Source organism: Bison bison, unplaced genomic scaffold, assembly GCF_000754665.1.
Source record: "Bison bison bison isolate TAMUID 2011002044 unplaced genomic scaffold, Bison_UMD1.0 scf7180017864254, whole genome shotgun sequence".
NCBI lineage: Eukaryota > Metazoa > Chordata > Mammalia > Artiodactyla > Bovidae > Bison > Bison bison.
The window spans coordinates 7,087,614-7,103,221 of record NW_011494826.1 but is presented as its reverse complement, the minus strand read 5'-3'; the positions used below and the strand labels follow the sequence as shown (position 1 = coordinate 7,103,221).

The 15,608-nt window shown below is 40.2% G+C and overlaps 1 protein-coding gene across 5 annotated transcripts in view; it reads left to right on the top strand.

Annotated features, from left to right (window-relative positions):
* The first annotated feature begins 477 nt into the window (after window positions 1-477).
* The window catches only part of KTN1 (kinectin 1 (kinesin receptor)), a 112,318-nt gene continuing 97,187 nt past the window's right edge, over window positions 478-15,608 (top strand). For 4 of the 5 annotated variants that reach the window (XM_010847705.1, XM_010847704.1, XM_010847703.1 and 1 more), the window contains exon 1: window positions 686-768. The gene's annotated coding sequence lies outside the window, so the exon portion shown is untranslated. Of the gene's footprint in view, window positions 545-685; window positions 769-15,608 lie in introns of those variants that run through there. The other variant, XM_010847702.1, reaches the window with a different exon arrangement.

The following is a 15,608-nucleotide window of genomic DNA, read 5'->3' as shown; positions in this document are numbered from 1 at the left end:
CTCTCGGCCTCACCGGGCCGCCCCGGCCCGACCTCGGTTCCGCCGCGGCGCCTCTTCGGAGGACGTCTCCCGAGGGCGAGGTCGGCGGGAGAGGGCCCTGGGGTGACCGAGGAGCCTATTTTTAGCCAGGCGTGAGGGCCCCCGGGAGGGAAGGCGGATTACCGCCTCCTCGGCCGGTGGACGGAGGGAGCGTGTCCCCGGCGGCGGCCCTGGGCCACGCTTACGCCATGCTGGAATTTCAGCCCTCGCCGCTCTCGGGGTGCTTGGGGAAGCAGCGCTCGTCCGTCCTCAGGCCCCCTCCCGCCGACCAGTGCTTGTCCCCGGGCCCCGGAGTGGGGCGGTTGAGGATGGGAAAGCAGCGTGAGGGGAGAGTTTGGAAAAATCTGGGGACCGCCCGGGAGAAGGGGGAAGTTATTCTTCCTCTCCCTGAGGGGTGTGTCTTTCTTACGGATTCTCCCTCCTCTCTTCGGTTATCCAACAAGGAGATTTTTGGCTTCGGGGACCTCGGCAGAAAACCTAACCTGCAGTCTAGAGAAGTCGTACGGTAATCAGACGTGGGCAGTGCTGCCCCGCGCGTCGGTGGTGAAGGAGCATGTGTGTACCGGAGACCGACAGCCCCAGGCGCGGGGAGCCGCATCCTAACCTCAGCTAAGCTGCACCCTGATTAAATTCAGGAACGGGTTGTTTAATACTAGCTGTTCTTTTTGGGAGGAAGGACGAATCTTAAGTTCATGGTTGGGCCTATTCCAGGAGAGGATTCCTTAGCAGGTATCTTAATAAGCACTGCTTAAAAAGCTGCAGTTGGAAGTTAACTGTTCAGAGTTATGGGGTTTTTTGAGATGCTTTGTGGAAACCCTTGAGAAATTTAGACAACCGTTTTCTGCTAAAGATAAACATCTTGAGGTGAATGAACTAAACACCCTAAATTGTGTAGGACTTCTCTTAAAGTTTGAATTCTTGGTTAATTAGGTTGTTCTTTTCACTACTTCACCTAGCAGGCGAATGGTATCACTGTTTCCAGCTTGGCTGAACTAGTTGCTGCTGAGACTGGTATGATTGTCCCAAGAATAACACCAGAGTACTCTTGAGTTGATCTGTTTTGAGTAGACATGCCTTGCTATAAATACTTTCATATTTAATGTGTTATCTGAGAAGTGGCCCCCCCCACCCCCGTCTCCGACCCCCCACCTGCTCTTCTTTAAGGATATAACAAGAAATAACTGGGTTTATTGTTTGTAGATTCTAAGGAAAATTCATTAATTCATCCTTTCCCCCTGCCTCCAACATTGAATTAGAAATGTCTCTTAATTTTGCAGCCTTTAGCAGATGCACTTAAAGAGTGAGGCATTCTGTTTACCTTTCTGAGATTCATACTGAAACTTATAACAAAGCCTGATGAAATTTTTTCTTAAAAATATTAAGCTCTTTAAAATTATAAAGAATATTGAGTATTGTATAACTCTTATGGGATCAGGGTCAACATTATGAAGAGCCATTAATTTACCATTTTGTTTCCACTTTAGTTTTTTCTGTATCCTTTAATATCATAGTCTCTTCTGCTTGATGCAGATGTTTTCTTGATTGTCTCACTCCAAGCCTTCTTAGAGTTTATAGACGTTAATCTGCTTTTAGTAGGGAGAACATTCTAATAATTAGATATTAAATGGCAATCAATATGACATTTATGAAGGACCTGAGGTTAGTGAAGGACAGGGAAGCCTGGTGTGCTGCAGTCCATGTGGTTGCAAAGAGTGGGAGGCGACTTAGCGACTGAACAACATGAATAAATAAAATTGAGTTTCATTGTTTCCTCTTTCAGTATTTGTGAACATGACTTTGTGTGTTCTGATCTTAGAAATGTAGTTTATGTACAAAGCACAGGTAAAACATTGGTTTAGATAAGAATAGAAGCTTTTTTTCCCTATAAACAAAATTAAGCAGAAAGGGGGAAAATTATTAGTATCATGACTAAGGAGTTTGATTTAACTTAACCTTCTGTATCTGAGCTCTTGAAAGAGAAAAGTAATGGCAGTTTATAACCGTTTGCATGCCAGGCTATTGAATTGGTGTTTTAAAGTCCACTCCCCTACCCTCAGTCTTTGAGATACATTGTAGCATAAGCCATTTAGGCTCTTAAAATTAATTTTTAAAGTGGTATAGGGTTTTAATTGGTTTTATCTTAAAAAGATGAAATAGGTAAAATAGTATACTTTTAGTTTTTGTTATTTAGTCAATAAGTTGTATCAAATCTTGTCTGACTCTTTTGCAACCTCATGGACTGTAGCCTGCCAGGTTCCTCTGTCCATGGGATTCTCCAGGCAAGAATAGTGGAGTGGGTTGCCTTTTCCTTCTCCAGGGGATCTTCCTGACCCAGAGATCAAACCTGCGTCTCCTGCTTGGCAGGCAGATTCTTTACCACTGAACCACCTGGAAAGCCCATACTTTTAGTACTAAGAATAATTTCAGTAATGACTCTATTAGGAAATCTATTATTTCTAGGAAATGTGTAAGATGAGTTCACTTCTTTTTAAAAAAGTTATGATTTTAGTATTTTACCTATCACTTTACTACAGTTAAGAACTTTAACCTCACGTCAAGTTTCAGCAAAGTGATTTGTATACTACATGGGACTTAGACAAAATGAATTGTTTATACTCCCCTTCTTCCAGGGTATTGCTTTTAGGGTTTCTCTTCTTACTAATTACTCTCCTTATTTAGTCTTTATGATTCGTCCTCATTCTTGAAGTGCTCTTGGTTCACTTTACTTTCTATATTCCTCTGATGATCTCATCCAACGTCATGGCTTTAAATACCTATATGCTGATGGCTTCCATTTTTATATCTCCAGCCCAGACTTACCTCCTGTGTTCTGTAAAACCTGTTCTGAATTTCCTTTTGGATGTGAAGTAGTAAACTCAAACTAAAATTCCATGTTCCTCTTTAAACCTGCCTAAGGTGCAGTGTAATCTGTCGTACTAGATGACAGCTCTGTCCAACATTCAAGTGAAAAGAAAATGGAATCATCCCTGACTTATTCATACTTGGTATTCTTGGCTCAGTCTTATTTTGAAAATATATCCAGAATCAAGTCACTTCTTACCACCTCCATTGCTCACTAGGCTAGTCTAAACCAGTCTTCTCTCTTGTCTAGATTTCTGCAGTTAAGTTCCTGATGGGTTTCTCTGCTTCTGTCCTGGCTCTCTGCAGTCTTTTTCAGCAGAGCAACAAGATCATAACTCTCTCTTCAAAAATCCTGCAGTGACTTCCCATATGCATCGTAAAATCTGAAGTCCTTATGACCTACAAGGTCTTACAGAATCATCCTACTCTTCCCATCTCCCCTTGCCTCTCCCAGGATAGCGACTGCTCTGCCTCCTGCTTATTTGGCTCCAGTCCCACTGTCTTAGGGACTTTATGCTGGTTGTTTCCCCTCCTTGAATCACTTTTTCTGTGAGGTATCTCTATGAGCCATTCACTTGTCTCCTTCATACCTGCTCTTTAATTGTTTTTCAGAAGTCTGCTTTCCTGCTTAAAGCTGCACTTCCCTGCTTGTGATCCCTGTTCTGTTTTCCATAGCGATTGTCACCTTCCAACAAGCTCTAAAATTTGCTTGTTGATTTTGCTTATTGTCTCTTTTCTCTGCTCCCAGACATACTATACTGTAACCTCTATGACAGGGCTTTTTGTCTGTTTTGTTTATTGATGGATCCCAAGAATTGCTCAGTGGTAAAGAATCCGCCTGCCAATGCAGGAGAAATGGGTTCAATCCCTGGTTCGTGAAGATCCCCTGGAGAAGGAAATCGCAACCCACTTTCCTATTCTTGCCTGGGAAATCCCATGGACAGAGGAGCCTGGCAAGCTACAGTCTATGGGGTTGCAAAAGAGTCAGACACAACTTAGCAATGAACAACACCAGTGGTTTAGGGCAGTGCTTGGCACATAACATAATCTCAATAAAGGTTTTTTAAAATTTTGTTTATTACAAGTGAATTAAAATCTTTATCTCCTGCAGGGTTTTTCTTTTTTTTTTTTACTGTGATGCATATCTCAATTTTGGACACATGTGGTTTTCAGTTTGCTCCTTTCCTATGAGCAGACAGAGAGCACAAGAAAAATGGCTGGGAACCTTTGGGAACACCTTGATAGAGGAAGGGATGTTGGAGTTGTGGTGGAGACCTTACCTGTCCCATGTGATTAGGATTATTGGTTAGGTCTTTTAAAAAGTTGCTTAAAGCGAGAACTCAAGGTATCTGTGCACTTGGTTTTAACTTTAAGCGGGTACTTTTATTTGCCTCTCATTTTATTTGGATCAATCTCTTGTCTTTGAGTAGAGGTCTCCTGATCTTTTTGCTATGCATCATACCCTAAGAGCATTATCTATGATTTCTAGTATTCTTTCTTTAAAAAGTAAAATGAAACTTTCAAACTTCAAAATCATTCTGGGTTTTTCCAATCCTTATTAAGACCTTCCAAAGGATTTAACTTAGTTTTGTAGAAATGAAAGCTTGATCTTTATTCTGTCATTTAATTGATTTATAGAAATAAAATATATAAGTGAGTAGGTGTTAGCCAGAGCATTTAGCTTTCTGTAGACACCAGCCCCTGTATTTTTAACCAAGGGGACAAATGTCATTTAATTCAGTGGGAGAGGTTCTTTAAGATAGCTTCTATATTGAATAGTTCTCACAGGATCCTAGCTGTCTACCATTACTAGTGGAGAATGTCATTTATCCACATTTCTTTATTTTGATTCTCAGTGACATCTGCAATTACTTATTAGAACTTATATGATTTTTAGTAATTACATTGTATATCAAGAGCCTTGATGATGTGCTACATTCTCACTGGAAAATGTGTGATGATTATTATTTATTCTTATACATGAGTCACTTAAGTTGCCAAGGAAACAGTCTGGTCTGAAAGTCAGTAGTAACTAGGAGACCTGTAGGTCTTAGACCTTATTAACTAAACTTCTGTGCAAGTTTCTTGTCTGGAGAATCCCATGGACGGAGGAGCCTGGTAGGCTGCAGTCCATGGGGTCGCTGAGGGTTGGACACGACTGAGCGACTTCACTTTCACTTTTCACTTTCATGCTTTGGAAAAGGGAATGACAGCCCACTCCAGTGTTCTTGCCTGGAGAATCCCAGGGACGGTGGAGCCTGGTGAGCTGCCGTCTATGGTGTCACACAGAGTTGGACATGACTGAAGCGACTTAGTAGCAGCAGCAGCAGCATGCAAGTTTCTTATTGTTCAGTTCTTTAATTGTGTAGTGTGTGGTGTAAGTGGATAAAGTGTGGGTGCCAGGGAGTCCGAAGAACTTGGCTTTGAATTTGGCTTTGCTTCTTAAAACCACTTACTGTATGTGTAGATTTACCTGCCCAAGACTCATTTGCCTTGCTTATTTTATCTTAGTAGTTGCTACATAAGTGATAGCTAACATTAGAGTGCTTATTTGCTGTTTAAGACTTTGTAAATACTTTATGTATAGTATCATATTGACTCCTCTCCACAGCCTTATGAGAGAGATGGTATTTGATGGAAACAGTGGAGGCAGGTTAAGTAATTGTCCAAAGACACAAAGCAAAGAAAAGGAGGAACTGGAATTTGAACTAGATATTCTGACTCTAGAGCCCATTCTCATCCATTGAGCTGTTTTATAAGAATGTTTTCTGGAAAAAAAAGAAGCACTGTTCATGTGCAGTTGTCTTTTGTTAGGAATTATAAAATTTCATTAAGGTTATAAAGATTTCTTTCCCATGGAGCTAGAGGATTAACTCTGAAAGCTAGTGACTTAAATTTGAGGACCTAAAGTTTTCCAAGGAGAGAAAATAGTAAAAGCTACTTAAAACCAAATGCTATAAAATATTTTATATAGAAAGCAGTAGGTAGACTATTATCTTTTTAATTTATAAGAAATTTTTTCAGTCTTAATTCCTATGTATGTGCATTATAAGTTACTGCCATGTGATCTTGTAGGCATTGCTCAGTGGTTATTTTGGAAAGGCCAACCCTGATCATCAAAATACATGTCCTCTTTGTCTGAGCTTTACATTTTTCTTCATTGCATTATCAGTTATTACCTAACATCATAAAACTGTGACCAACCTAGACAGCATATTAGAAAGCAGAGACATTACTTTGCCAATGAAAGTCCATCTAGTCAAAGCTATGGTTTTTCTAGTAGTCATGTATGGATGTGAGAGTTGGACTATAATGAAAGCTGAGTGCCCAAGAGTTGACGCTTTTGAACTGTGGTGTCGGAGAAGACTCTTGAGAGTCCCTTGGACTGCAAGGACATCCAACCAATCAACCCTAAAGGAAGTCATTCCTGAATATTCATTGGAAGGACTGATGCTGAAGCTGAAACTCCAGTACTTTGTCCACCTGATGCGAAAAACTGACTCATTTGAAAAGACCCTGATGGCTGGGAAAGATTGAAGACAGGAGGAGAAGGGGACGATAGAGGATGAGATGGTTGGATGGCATCACCAACTTGACGGACATGAGTTTGAGTAAGCTCTGGGAGTTGGTGATGGTCAGGGAGGCCTGGCGTGCTGCGGTTCATGGGGTCACAAAGAGTTGGACACGACTGAGCAACTGAACTGAACTGATAATTTATGCTTATTTATTTATTTGTTTGATATCTGTTTCACCTGTAAGAATATAAGCATTATGTGGCAGAAACTTTGTCTTGTTCACCACTGCGAACTGTGTTTTTGGTACTTACGTACTGCTCGCCAGATTTAATTTTTTTAAAAATTAACTTATTTTAATTGGAGGTTAAATACTTTTCAATACTGTGATGGTTTTTTGCCATACATCAACGTGAATCAGCCATAGGTAAACATGTGTTCCCCCCATCCTGAACTCCCTATTCAACCTCCCTCCCCACCTTAACCCTCTGGGTTGTCCCAGAGCACCTGCTCTTGGTGGCCTGCTTCATGCATTGAAAATGAGTGAATCAGTTGTCTGGTGTTTGCAAACGATTGGGACTCATTGAGCCTTCTGCTTTCCTTGTCATTTGTGCCATCCTCCTCCTCCATTAGCATGACTAGTTGATTTACATGGAATGCCATGTAAAGTGAGACTTCAAGAATAAGGGTTTCAAGTTGACTCTTGGGAGGGGGATGGAAAATAAAATTTAATACACGAATTTCAGCAAAAATACTTCTCTGGTTAGTAGCAGTTAATCTTAATTGATCAGTAATGTAAGTTTTCTAAGTGAAATATGTACATAAATTATTTAGTGATTGCATATGTCTAGATCTATTTATCTTTGAAATAAATTTGAACAAGCTACATTGAAAGCTCCTCAATGTTCTGAATGCTGTGTTGTTGAACACTTGTTTCCTTAAATTTTAAAAATCCACACACCGGTTGAATTTATGTGCTTCTGGACTGTACTTGTTTACTTTATTGGGAAATCATGCTTATTTGAAATGTGTTCTATAATTATTTTACATAGTTTTCATAACCTGAATGTCTCAGGTGGCTGAACGTGATTTCTGTGAAGTGAATTTCTCAAGCTTCTCGTATAATTTGGTATTTTCATTTCTGGGTATAGTTTCAGTTACTGTGGTGTATAATCCTTTTTTGTATTTTTTTTTCCCTAAACACTATAAATGGGATCCTTCTGTATGAGTTTATTTGCAACTTCCTTTTTCCCCTCAACTTTATTGTCCTAATATTTTTCTTCCATGTTATATATAACTTTGATTCATTCACTTTCACTTCTACATGGAATTTCATTGTATGTATATTTTCTAATTTATTATCTGTTGATGGACATTTGGGTAGTTTCCGGTCTTCTTTTACTATTATAAACAATGCTGTTATGAATACCTTGTATGGCTCTGTTGGTGCACTTGCATCTATACTGTCTCTAGGTGGTGTTTTAAAAAATTTTTTTGTTCTTACTTAAAATAAGAAATAACTTTCACATTATGAGACTCAATACATTATCAGATATAAACATATATAACTAAGTTTCTTGGGGGGAAAACCCTATGTGTTGCTGCTGCTGCTGCTAAGTCGCTTCAGTCATGTCCGACTCTGTGCGACCCCATAGAGGCAGCCCACCAGGCTCCCCCATCCCTGGGATTCTCCAGGCAAGAACACTGGAGTGGGCTGCCATTTCCTTCTCCAATGCGTGAAAGCGAAAAGTGAAAGTGAAGTCGTGTCTGACTCTTCGCGACCCCATGGACTGCAGCCCACCAGGTTCCTCTGTCCATGGGATTCTCCAGGCAAGAGTACTGGAGTGGGGCGCCATCGCCTTCTCAGCTATGTGTTGCTAGTTTGTTTCATTAAAAGTACAATTGCTAATCAAGACCTACTAAGTTGATTTTTGTTACCTACTAATGTGTTGAGATTAGCAGTTTGAATGAATTGTTTTGGACCTTATATCTCGCTTGGAGTGGAACTGCTGAACTGTAGGAGAGGTTCATTTTCAGCTTTAGGTAGTGCTGAGTTGTTTTTAGGTATAATTGTAGTACCAGTTTATTCTCCACATTCTTGCCTATATAGTTGACCCTTGACCATCTTGGGGGGTTAGGGACGTTGACCCTCTGTGCAGTCAGAATTCATCCTATAATTTATAATTGGCCCTCCATATCCCCTGTTTCTCTCAAACCGTGGTTGGGCATCTGTTGTGTTGTACTGAGGTAGTTACTGTTGAAGAAAATCTGTGAATCAGACCCTTACATTGCACTCCGGTGTTGTTTAAGGGTCTACCTTACATAATAATGGTAAATAATAAAGTTAGACAGCTGGTTGGGCATGAATTGATATCTTGTGGGTTTTGCATTTTTGCTTATGAGTGGAGATGTATTTTCCAAAATTTGCTGGCCATTTTTGTTTCCTTTTCTCAGAAATGACTGTTGGGTTTTTTTTCTTTATTTTTTAAAAATAATTTTTGGTTGTGCTGGGTCTTCGTTGCTGTGCATGGGCTTTCTCTAGTTGTGGGGAGCAGGGCCTACTCTTGGTTGAGGTGCGTTGGCTCCTCCTTGTGCTGGTTTCTCTTGTTGCAGTGCACAGGCGCACGGGCTCGAGTAGTTGTGGGTCGCATGCTCTAGAGCAAGGGCTCAGGAGTTGAGGTGCACAGGCTTAGCTGCTCTGTGACATGTGGATCTCCTCGGTCCAGGGATTGAACCTTTGTCCCCTGCGTTGGCTGGCAGATTCCTGCCTACTAGGTCTATACAGTCATCAAAAACAAGACCGGGAGCTGACTGTGGCTCAGATCATGAAATCCTTATTGCCAAATTCAGACTGAAATTGAAGAAAGTAGGAAAAACCACTAGACCATTCACATATGACCTAAATCAAATCCGTTATGATTATACAGTGGAAGTGAGAAATAGATTTAAGGGACTAGATCTGATAGAGTGCCTGATGAACTGTGGACGGAGGTTTGTGACATTGGACAGGAGACAGGGATCAAGACCATCCCCAAGAAAAAGAAATGCCAAAAAGCAAAATGGCTATCTGAGGAGGCCTTACAAATAGCTGTGGAAAGAAGAGAAGTGAAAAGCAAAGGAGAAAAGGAAAGATATACCCATTTGAATGCAGAGTTTCAAAGAATAGCAAGGAGAGGTAAGAAAGCCTTCCTCAGTGATCAGTGCAGAGAAATAGAGGAAAACAATAGAATGGGGATGACTAGAGATCTCTTCAAGAAAATCCCAGGTACCAAGGGAACATTTCATGCAAAGATGAGCACAATAAAGGACAGAAATGGTATGGACCTAACAGAAGCAGAAGATATTAAGAAGAGGTGGCAAGAATACGCAGAAGAACTGTACAAAAAAGATCTTCATGACCCAGATAATCACAATGGTGTGATCACTCACCTAGAGCCAGACATCCTGCAAAGTCAAGTGGGCCTTAGGAAGCATCACTATGAACAAAGCTAGTAGAGGTGATGGAATTCCAGTTGAGCTCTTTTAAATCCTAAAAGATGATGCTGTGAAAGTGCTGCATGCAATATGCCGGCCAATTTGGAAAACTCAGCAGTGGCCACAGGACTGGAAAAGGTCAGTTTTTATTCCAATCCCAAAGAAAGGCAATGCCAAAGAATGCTCGAACTACCACACAATTGCACTCATCTCACCTGCTACCAAAGTAATGCTCAAAATTCTCCAAGCCAGGCTTCAGCAATACGTGAACTGTAAATGTCCAGATGTTCAAGCTGGTTTTAGAAAAGGCAGAGCAACCAGAGATCAAATTGCCAACATCTGCTGGATCATGGAAAAAGCAAGAGAGTTCCAGAAAAAACATCTATTTCTGCTGTATTGACTATACCAAAGCCTTTGATTGTGTGGATCACAATAAACTGTGGAAAATTCTGAAAGAGATGGGAATACCAGACCACCGGACCTGCCTCTTGAGAAACCTGTATGCAGGTCAGGAAGCAACAGTTAGAACTGGACATGGAACAACAGACTGGTTCCAAATCTGGAAAGGAGTTCGTCAAGGCTGTATATTGTCACCCTGCTTATTTAACTTATATGCAGAGTACATCATGAGAAACCCTGGGCTGGATGAAGCACAATCTGGAAATAAAGATTGCCAGGAGAAATATCAATAACCTCAGATATGTAGATGACACCACCCTTATGGCAGGAAATGAAGATATTAAAGAGCCTCTTGATGAAATTGAAAGTGGAGAGTGAAAAAGTTGGCTTAAAGCTCAACATTCAGAAATCTAAGATCATGGCATCCAGTCCCATCACTTGATGGCAAATAGATGGGGAAACAGTGGAAACAGTGGCTGGCTTTATTATTCTGTGCTCCAAAATCACTGCAGATGGTGACTGCAGCCATGAAATTAAAAGACGCTTACTCCTTGGAAGAAAGTTATGACTGACCTAGACAGCATATTGAAAAGCAGAGACATTATTTTGCCAACAAAGGTCCGTCTAGTCAAGGCTATGGTTTTTCCTGTGGTCATGTATGGATGTGAGAGTTGGACTATAAAGAAAGGTGAACACCAAAGAATTGATGCTTTTGAACTGTGGTGTTGGAGAAGACTCTTGAGAGTCCCTTGGACTGCAAGGAGATCCAACCAGTCCATCCTAAATGAGATCAGTCCTGGGTGTTCATTGAAAGGACTGGTGTTGAAGCTGAAACTCCAGTACTTTGGCCACCTGATGTGAAGAGCTGACTTATTTGAAAAGACCCTGATGCTGGGAAAGATTGAAGGCATGAGAAGGGGATGACAGAGGATGAGATGGTTGGATGGCATCACCGGCTCCATGGACATGAGTTTGAGTAAACTCCGGGAGTTGGTGATGGACAGGGAGGCCTGGTGTGCTGCGGTCCACGGGGTCGCTAGGAGTCGGACATGACTGAACTGAACTGAACTTAGGGAGAGTCCTTGTTTTTCTCTTTGATAGGAGTTCTTTTATGTTCAGAATACTAATTTTTTGCTTATCACACATCGCAAATGTCTTTTCCCATTTTGTGGTTTGTGTTTTTCATTCTCTTATGGTTTCTTTGTTAATAAATGTTAAACCTTTTAATTTAGTAGAATTTCTCAGGATTTGTGTTTTATACTTTGTGTCTTGTTTAAGAAATCCTTTTCTACCTCAAGGTTGTAAAGATATTCTTGCATGTTGTCCTAGGAAGTTTAATGTTACATTTCATAATTCTTTCTCAGGAGTTGATTCTTGTTTTTTCCCTTTTGTGCTGCTGGTGTATTTTCTCCAAAATTCCACTGCTTTGCATTTCAGTTTGTTTTTTTAAGTAGTAAAATGTGTGAATTTAGTAGATACTTTTGAAATAAATCTTTGAGTTATTAGTATTATGTGCTGTCCACACCTTGCTTTTAGAGTCATAGATAAATATTATGTAAGAGCATTAAGGTATGAATGGTTGTCTAGTAAACTTTGAAATCTTCACTCTCCCCCAACCCCCATATGAAGTTAAAAATTTGTAAACATTTCAGTGATACCATTGTTTGCATGTGGTTTTCTGAAGTTAAGGACATTTGTTGTGAAGTAGTCTGGTTGGTTATTTTCTTAAAGTTGCAATTGTTTGTGCTTGATATTTTATGATTATATTGTAGTGCACTGTGAATGTAGACCTATTTCTCTGTATCCAGCTCGGAGTATACATACAATCTGAGGATTCAGATCTTTCTCAGTTTTGGAACATTCTCGGCTCTTTAAATATGTTAATAACTCCCATTACTTCTCTTACTTCTTACTTACTTCAATTACTTCTCAAGTTTCTTCTCTTTTGGTTGACCTATGTTAGAGTCTGTTAGTTTATCCTCTGTGTATTTTAATTGTTCTTTCAGTTTTTTTTCTCTTTATTTTTCTATGCCTTGTACTAGGGTAGCAATTTATGTTTTTCTTCTGCTTCTGTCCGTTTAGAGTTTATTCTGTCTGTTGAGCCTACATGGCAGTATTTACAATTTTCATTTCTTAGATTTGGAGTTGCTTTTTCATATACACCTGCCTGTTTCATTTGTCTCAGTTTTTGTTTTATAATCTTTTTGCTATTTTGTAAAAAGATTCCTTTATCACTCTGACAGCTTCAACATGCTCAAATTTAAAAATCTTTGTCAGACTGTTACATAAACTAATACCATCTGGTGTGAATTCATGTTTTTATTGATTTTTTTTTCCTCCCCACATTATTAAATTTCTTCCTGTGTTTTGGTTTATTTATTTATTGAGTACATTTTGAGTGGAGTTTTTGTTTTTTTTTTTTAAAACCTTTTTTCCATCCCCCACCTCAAAATTATTATTTTTTTAACTGTTTCTACCTGGCTTACTCTTCATCTAGTTGCAAGCTAGGTTTGTTCTGAAACAGTTAAAAAGAGAAAGCAAGGTGGATAGAAGTGTTTCTAAGATGAAATCATATACTGAGAAAGAGGGAGGTAAGGGTGTGTGTGTATGTGTAGAGAGATCTCATGTTTAGGGGAGTATTGAATGAAATCTAAAACGACAGTTTCCTATGATGGAGAGGAATATAGAGTAGAAGAGCACAGAAAAATCTGTGGGTCAAAGCAAGCAGCTCAGTTGTGTCCAACTCTTTGTGACCCCATGGACTGTAGGCTGGTAGGCTCCTCTGTCTGTGGGATTCTCCAGGCAAGAATACTAGAGTGGGTTGCCATTTCCTTCTCCAGGGAATCTTCCCAAGCCAGGGATCAAACCTGAGTCTCCTGCATTGCAGGCAAATTCTTTACCATCTGAGCCACGAGGGAAGCCTAAGAAGAGCACAGGGGTACAGTTTATGCTCTGAATTTCCCTTTTGCTTCATACTTGATTCTGGAACCATGTATATATTTTATATAATTACTAAAAAATTTCTAGAGGAAAGGAAATCCTCTTACACTGTTGGTGGGAATGTAAGTTACTGCAGGCACTGTGGAAAAGAATATGGAGGTTCCTCAGAAAACTGAAAATAGGATTACCGTGTGACCCAGCAGTCCCCCTTCTGGGCATATATCCAGGCAAACTTATAATTCAAGAAGATACATGCACCTGTATGCTCATAGCAGCAGTATTCACAACAGCTAAGACATGGAAACAATCTAAATGTCCACCAACAGAAGAATGGATAAAGAAGATGTGGTACATATATATAGTAGAGTACTACTCAGCCATAAAACAGAATGCATTAATGCCATTTGCAGCAACATGGATGCAACGAGAGACTGTCTTAATACTAAGTGAAGTAGCTTACATGTGGAATCTGAAATATGACACAAATGAACCTATCTATGAAATAGAAACAGAATCAGGGACGCAGAGAGTAGATTGGTGGTTTCCAAGGGGGAGGGACTTCCCTGGTGGCTCAGAGGGTAAAGAATCTGCCTGCAGTGTGGGAGACCCAGGTTTAATCCCTGGATTGGAAAGATCCCCTGGAGAAGGGAATGGCAACCCAGTCCAGTATTCTTGCCTGGAGAATCCCATGGACAGAGGAGCCTGGAGGGCTACAGTCCCTGGGGTCACAAAGAGTCGGACACAGCTAACACACACACACACACACACACACACACACACACACACATGCGGGAGGGCTGGGAGAGGGTTTGATTGGGAGTTTGGGATTAGAAGCTATGAACTGATGTGTATGGAATGGATGAACAACAAGGTCCTACTGCATAGTGCAGGAAGCTATGTTCAGTATCTTCTGATAGCCCATATGGAATCTAAGAATATGAAAGAGAATGTGTATATATATTGAGTCACTTTGCTGTACAGCAGTAATTAACACAACATTGTAATTCAGTTATACTTCAATGTAAAAACTAAAATTAAAAAAGGGGACAATTTGAACATCAGTAAAGACAATAACTAATGAATTGAAGCTAGTCAATTGTATGTTTAATCTTCAAGTTCGTAATGCTAAAAATTTAAAAAAAGTTGCTGTTGGGCTAACATTATTTTAACAATTTTGGTAAGTAAAGAAAAATAAGCATTTATCCTACTTTTCTTATATGAATTGTATCTCAGGGTAGCCAAATAGGTCATAAGAGAAGTTTTTTTCTGTAGATGTATTCTAGGTAAGAAAGAAAGAGGGGATAGACTTAGAATATCACCATTTTGCATCTCCTAATGAATAATGTCTAGGCAAAGATCTCCAGTAGTTGGTAACATCATGGAGACATTGAGGGACTTCCCTGGTGTTCCAGTGGCTGAGATTCTGAGCTCCCAACGCAAGGGACCCAGGTTCTATCCCTGGTCAGGGAGCTAGATCCCATGTGCCACAACTAAGAGTTCTCTTGCTGTAACTAAAGACCCCACATGCTTAACAAAAAGAATGAAGTTCCCGGATGCCACAACTAAGACCTGGTGCAGCCAAATAAATAAACTTTTGGAAATGTGCCACGCTGTCTGTGCCTTAGTCTTGCACTGAGGTCATAATCCTAAATGTGATCTAGCCTTTAAATTTAACTACCAATTTATAGGAAATAGAAAAGACAAAAACAAAAACTTGTTAGCACTGTGGGGATTCCATCGACAAAATTCATACTGAGAATCTCTACAAGAAAACTACCTGGTTTTTCCAACCCCAAATTCTCGGATTACAAGAAACTGAATAATAGATAAAGGGATGACAAATGAAAGGAGACAAGAAATAAACATCATTCAATACAGAATAACTGAAAAAATATTTACACAGCAGTTGGGGAGATGTGAATACTGGCTTGATATTTGATATTAAGGGATTATTTTTAATTTCAAATTTGCTGTGAGGCTGGATTTTTGCCCTTTTTCCTCTCCAGGCTTAGGGCTTCTATAAAGCTATAGCACTGTTACCATAGGTTTTAAGTCTGATTCTTTTTCTTAGATACACTCCCCTCACCTCCCCCTGAAGCTGCCCCCTGCCTCTCTCATAGACTCTCTAAGACTGACAGGTGGGTCTGAGCCTAGCTCCCATCAACTCTGCTTTTGCCCTGGATCCTGGTGCACATGAGATTTTGTGTGCAGCCTTTAAGAATGAAGTTTTTAGTTTCCTCCAGTCCCAGGGGGCTCCTGCAGTTAAGCTCTATTGGTCTTCAAAGCCAAGGCCTCTGGATGGCTCATCTACCTACTGCCAGAACCCTGACATGGGGCTAAGAACTCTTAACTCCTCTGGGAGAACCTTTGCAATACAGTTAT